Source organism: Apodemus sylvaticus, chromosome 1 (assembly GCF_947179515.1).
Source record: "Apodemus sylvaticus chromosome 1, mApoSyl1.1, whole genome shotgun sequence".
Lineage (NCBI taxonomy): Eukaryota > Metazoa > Chordata > Mammalia > Rodentia > Muridae > Apodemus > Apodemus sylvaticus.
Genome location: NC_067472.1, coordinates 61354088 through 61360279, shown reverse-complemented (window position 1 = coordinate 61360279; position 6192 = coordinate 61354088).

The window sequence follows — 6192 nt, the reverse complement described above, 5'->3', positions numbered from 1 at the left end:
GGGTGCTGGGTGCAGGGGCTGCCAGGAGCCATGAGTCACCAAAGTTACTGGACTTGACATCAGCTAGGTTTATGGTAATTTCCAGAAAGCCACGTAGGTGCATACAGTGTCTGGAGACAAATAGTCCTCGGCCATCTAAGATAAGCTGCTTTTTATTCAGGTTATGTGAGAACCAGAGTTATGCTTTAAGTTTTATTACTGTGCCTAAGAGATCCCTGAAACAAAAATGCCTCTAACCGTAAGCCTCACATTGCCTAAGGACAGATACCTCCTGAAATGCTGGAAGCTAATATTTATAGAAGATTGTTGTGTTTATAAAAAGATAAGGAGAGGAGGAATATGTTTTGATGGGTGTGTAGTCAGGTGTTGGGGAAGGGTACCTCCGTGGGCCCATGCTGAGGCATTCCATCCCCCTGAGGGACCAGCCACACAACAGTATAGCATAGAATAGAGTTTATTCAGGGCATGGGGATGGGAGTTGAGAAGGTAGTAGAGAAGACAGAGAAAGCAGAGAGAGAGAGAGAGAGAGAGAGAGAGAGAGAGAGAGAGAGAGAGAGAGAGAGAAGAAGAAGAAGAAGGAGGAGGAGGAGGAGGAGGAGGAGGAGGAGGAGGAGCAGAGGCTTGCCATGAGCACGTGGAGGGAGAGAGGGGAGAGTGGCGAGAGGACAGGGCAGGAGCAAGAAGGCAAGAGTAAGAGAGAGAGGAGGTGGTGAGCAGCCCCTTTCATAGTGAGTCAGGCATACCTGGCAGTTGCCATGTAATTGTGGGGTGGAGCTTAGACAAAATGCTAACATTCCCCCATTTTGAATTAATTAAAAAGAAAAAATTAGAAAGGGGTAATGCAGAAGCAGGAATAGAGTCATCATGATCTTTATCTACTTTCTGTTGATTTGGGGGCCATATGTCTTTGGGAAACATAGGAAAATGGGTATGGAGATGTTGGTCCAGTCTTAGGAGAATTGGCTGCTTCCTTGCTGCCCAGGGTCTATGGAATTGTCTGTGGATAGAGCAGAAGGAACAAGTGCAGCAGAAGCATCTGTGTCTGTGAGAGGAGACTGGAGCATCTGGGGATTGCTTCTCTGCAGCTGTCCTGGATGTAGTAAGCACCTGGACTTCACAAGATGCTGAAACACACATACACACACACACACACACACACACACACACACACATTATAGGTAGAGAATAAGATTAAGTATGTTTAAGAGAAAGAAATTTTTTCTGAGATGTACATTTGAGACCCAGAGGAATCCCACCCTCTGGAATAGGTAGTAAGTGGGAACTTTCATTTATTAGCCGATGTACTTATCTGGATGGAGTCTATTTGGTCCATGAAAGGTAGAACTGAGTGGGTTTCCTGTAGCTTATACATTTACAAAAGAGATAATAGCATGAGCTAACAACATGAAGAGTCTTTAAGATGAGTCTTTTGTGGAGCAGAAGAAGCAAGGGCCTTTTCCTTTTGTCTAGGAGATTGGATATACATCACTTCAAATTTAGTCAAAAGACAACCAAAGAAAACTTAAATTTTGAATTTGTGATTATACAGTTGGATTGTATAGTAAAAATGTTTAATATTAGGTGAGTGGCATAGCAAGAAGAGGAAATGTGAAGCATTTAGTCAATGGAAACCAAGTTTACATAAGAAAGTAACAGATTGCATCTTTGAAAGCCTATATCTGAACTTGTGTATCGTTTATCATGAAGTCTGTAAGAAATCTGGTAGTCTTAGCTAGTTAATGAATTTATCAATGAGTTAATATAGTGGTGACTACCTTAGGGTAAGGAGCTAGATCTGTTTTCTAGCGGTCAAGCTGTAGTTACCTTAGCTGTCATTATAGTCAGAAATCTGGGGAAGAATAAATTATAACCAAAAGTCATATATTAATTCAAAATGTCAGAGTACATCTATAATCCACTACCTAAACAGTTCCCTGTGGTCTCCATGGCAACTTGAGCAGAGTCAGTCTGGCTTTCAAGCCCAGAAGACAAAGAGCCTTTTCTTTGTGGAATAGATAACATGTGAAATGAGAAATGATTCACCTTGACTTAGGCAATATGAGTCACTTGACTCTTAGGGTATCCAGTCTTGTCCACAGTGTTTTTCAATGGTTAGCATACCACAATCCAGCAGCCTCTTGTAGCTGTGTCTGTATCTTCTGAGACCTTAGGGGTAAGCTGTTAGACTTTGGGAGATTCTTTCTGTCATAAACTTAAGTATATTAATAATTAGCAGCTTCTGACAAGATTGAGAGCTATATTGATTGGTCATATCTGAGTTAGCTTGTGTTTGTTAAATTGCTTGTTTGAGAATGTATATAGTAAACAGAGTATAGGGAAAAACACATTTTGAATTAGTAGAGAATCACTTGGCTTTGAGTTGGTGTGGAGGACCAGACTGTAAAGGAATCAGAGAGCTGGCAGTGGTGGCATGAGATTGTGGTGACAGAAAGTGAGTGTGTCCAGGTGGATTCAGGCCTGTGACACAAACTGAGCAAGCAGACCAGCCGTGGGACATGAGAATGGGACTGGGGCATGGGAGCATTGACCCCTTCCATTTCCAACCTGGCCTGGTCTGTGGAGGGAGAGACAGGTGCATGCTCATGTACAGTTGAGGCACCAGGCCTGCACCTGGGCCGGGGCATAGGGTGCATGCAGCCTGAAGGGCACAGATTGCAAGGAATCACATAACAGTGTGTGCGCCCCAGATAGCGCCAGGCTACAGCACCTCTGAACAGCAGCAGGAGTCAGGGCAGGGTAGCAGCCTGCCCGATGATTGAGGGAGGGCAGTGTGATTAAGCAAATGGGGTGGGACTTCCTCCTAGTCTGGCTGTGGGAAGGTGCTGGCTGCCTTGCTCCTCCTGTCGGAGTCCTCAGTGGGGGTCGGGGAAGGAAGCACCTGAAATAGTGTTCTGTATCCTAGTAATGTGCGTGCTATTCCTATGGTGGACGGCAGGGCTAGTGCTCATTTCATAAGTCCCAGGCAGAGAGAGAGAGAGAGAGAGAGAGAGAGAGAGAGCTCGCACATGAGAGTGTGTGCATGTGAGAGAGAGCACAAGTAGAAGGGCACGCGTGCGCAGGGGAAATAGCATCTCAGCGAACAGAGTCCCAGACAGAGTGCAGGAAGCACAAGGGTGAAAGCTGTTTTTCTCGCAGCTACAGAAGAACTCGAGAGGCCGGGCAGGGGTGGCAGCCTCAGCGGGCACAAGGCAGGGACAAAGAGGTGGAACACAGGGAAAGCAACATTTCAGCAGACAGAATCCTTGGCAGGACACACTCTAACAGTTAATAGATGGGGATAGATGTTGGGGTGGGTGAACTCAGGGCCTTGAATCTGAGTCTGGATGGTAGCCAAGTTGGTAAGCCACCAGCTTTCCCACACCCACACTACCAGGTCAAGCTCTCCAGCATTGCCCTAGCTAGGTCACCCAATGCCACAGCTGGCAAGGGACAGGTCCAGCTCTCCATCTCCCACGTCACCAGGGCCAGCTCTACTGTACTGCCCAGGTGAAGTGCAGGACCTGCTCTCCCAAGTTCTATAGTCGGTGAGGGGCAGGAATAGCCCTCCTGCTCTCATGACACCAGAGGCAGCTCTCCTGCTTGCTCTTAGATAGCAAGGTGCAATGGGGGTAGGACATCTCTTCCTCACCCATGATACCAGACAGCACATGGTTGGCAAGGGAAACTTTCTCATACCCCCTCCAACCAGGGCCAGCTCAACTGTGCTGCCCAGGCAAGGTACAGGGCCTACTCTCTTGAGTGTTGCAGCCAGTGAAGGGCAGGAAAAGCTCTGCCCAAGCCTTGGACATCAATATGGTTCCAGGTGTCAGCCTAGGGCACATCTGCATGATCTTTGGTGGTAACATGAGCCACAGTTATTGACGGACCTCTGCTATCGCATGGTCACACACTAAAGCATGGTCCTCATCAGCAGCACTGGCCAGGACTTCGCCATGGTCTTGGGTGGAAGGGCAGGCTACTCACATCAGGCTATTCCTCTCTACCTCTCTTCATAGTGCTTCTAATTCTTTCCTATCCCTCCATCACATACTCGCACACGGTAGTGACTTCCACTGAAGGGGAGCTATCTTAGAGTTTTACTGCTGTGAACAGACATCATTACCAAGGCAACTCTTACAAAGAACATTTAATCGGGCCTGGTTTACAGGTTCAGAGGTTTAGTCCATTATCAACAAGGTGGGAGCATTGTGGAAGTGTCTGGGCAAGCATGGTCAAGGATGAGCTGAGAGTTCAACATCTGAATGTTGCTAGCAGAATACTGGCTTCCAGGCAGCTAAGATGAGGGTCTTAAAGGCCACACCCCCAGTGACACACCTACTCCAACAGGGCCACACCTTCTAATAGTGCCACTTCCTGGACCAAGCATATACAAACCATCACAGGAGGGCCATACGGCAGAGGACAGGCCTCTGGGTGTCTTCAGTCCACACATGCCTTCCTTGAATTTGCTTTTTTAAGCTTCTGCAAAATGTGACTTGTTGACATTTTTTGGTAGAGCAGGAATGGACTGGTGTTCATTATCCTGGCCAGTATTTAATAAAGCTTAATTCAAACTTGGCTTAAAAATTGTGGGAATGGCCAGGCGGTGGTGGCGCACGCCTGTAATCCCAGCACTCTGGGAGGCAGAGGCAGGTGGATTTCTGAATTCGAGGCCAGCCTGGTCTACAAAGTGAGTTCCAAGACAGCCAGGATTACACAGAGAAACCCTGTCTCGAAAAAACCAAATCCAAAAAAGCCAAAAAAAAAAAAATTGTGGGAGTGGTCTTCTTGCCTGGTGGGATTAGGATGTGGGAATCCTGTCAAAAACGACAGGCCCACAGCCGGACAGAAACTTTCCATTCTGCCCATGACTGCCTGGGATGAAGACAGATACAGGTATGGCCTAACAGGAAACCACCCTGCCTGGGTAGGGACAGATAAGGAAATGGTTCAACCGAAGGACAATATAGAGAAATACCTGCAGGTATAGAGCAAAATGAGGCAGTCCCCAGTTCGAGTTAACCAATAATTTTAAATGTTGCTTAAAGTAACCAATTGCAGTTGTCCAACTCAGGCAATCATGAAATTCCCCACCAAAATGTACATACAAAAAGTGTGTGCTTTGTGAGCTCGGGGTCTTCTCTTGCCTGCGTGCTGAGGGACCCCAATGCACGTTGGAAAAATAAACCTCTTGCAGTTTGCAGCGATCCCGGTCTCTGTGGCCTTTTTGAGTGGGAGGGTCTTCCGAGGGACTCTTACAAGCTCAGACATAAAACTGCAATTGGAAAAGCACAAACTCAAACTGTAACTTACCTTGAAACATGCACTTAAAATTCACACTGAAAGGGTTTTGCCTCCTCACTTGGACCCATGGAAAAACTAAAAGAGAATCAAAGCCAGGTACCACCTCCCACATTTGCTGCCAAGCCAGATGACCTGAGTTCAGAATCCCCGGTACCCACATAATGGAAGGAGAGAACTAACTCCTACAGATTGTCTGTCTTCTGACATCCTTGCACAGGCACATGCACACCACTCAAATAAATACGTAAACGTGAAACAAAGAATTTGAGGTTTTCTTAAGCAGTATCAGTTCCTTTGAAGCAGGGGTGGCCCTGAAACTTAGAAGTCACATTCTTTCACCATACTGAAGTCCCACAGGGTGCTCCTGTTTCTGTTTTACTTGGTGCCTGAATTGTGACCCTGAGAGGGAAACCCATGCAGAACTATGCCTGGGATGCAGATGAAGGTGCTCACTGTGTCCTGGGATGCAGATGAAGGTGCTCACTGTGTCCTGGGATGCAGATGAAGGTGCTCACTGTGTCCTGGGATGCAGATGAAGGTGCTCACTGAGTCCTGGGATGCAGATGAAGGTGCTCACTGTTGCATGAAGCAAGAGCTCTTAACCGCTTTGTTGTCTCTCTCTGACTTAGTATTTCTCTCTGACACACCTGTGACCTTTATTTTTGTTTAAGTCTGTCTTTTCTTTTTCATTTTCCCCTTTGAGATTGTGTCTGCCTCTATACCTAGGCTGGCTTGGAACTCAATATGCGGCATAAGTTGGCCTGGAATTCCCAGGAACCCACGCGTTTCATCTTCAGGATTGCACAATCAACCACAGTTTCTTTCAGACTTTTATCATAGCCTCTATAAAAATATTTTGTTGTTGTTGCGGTTGTTGTTCTAAGACAC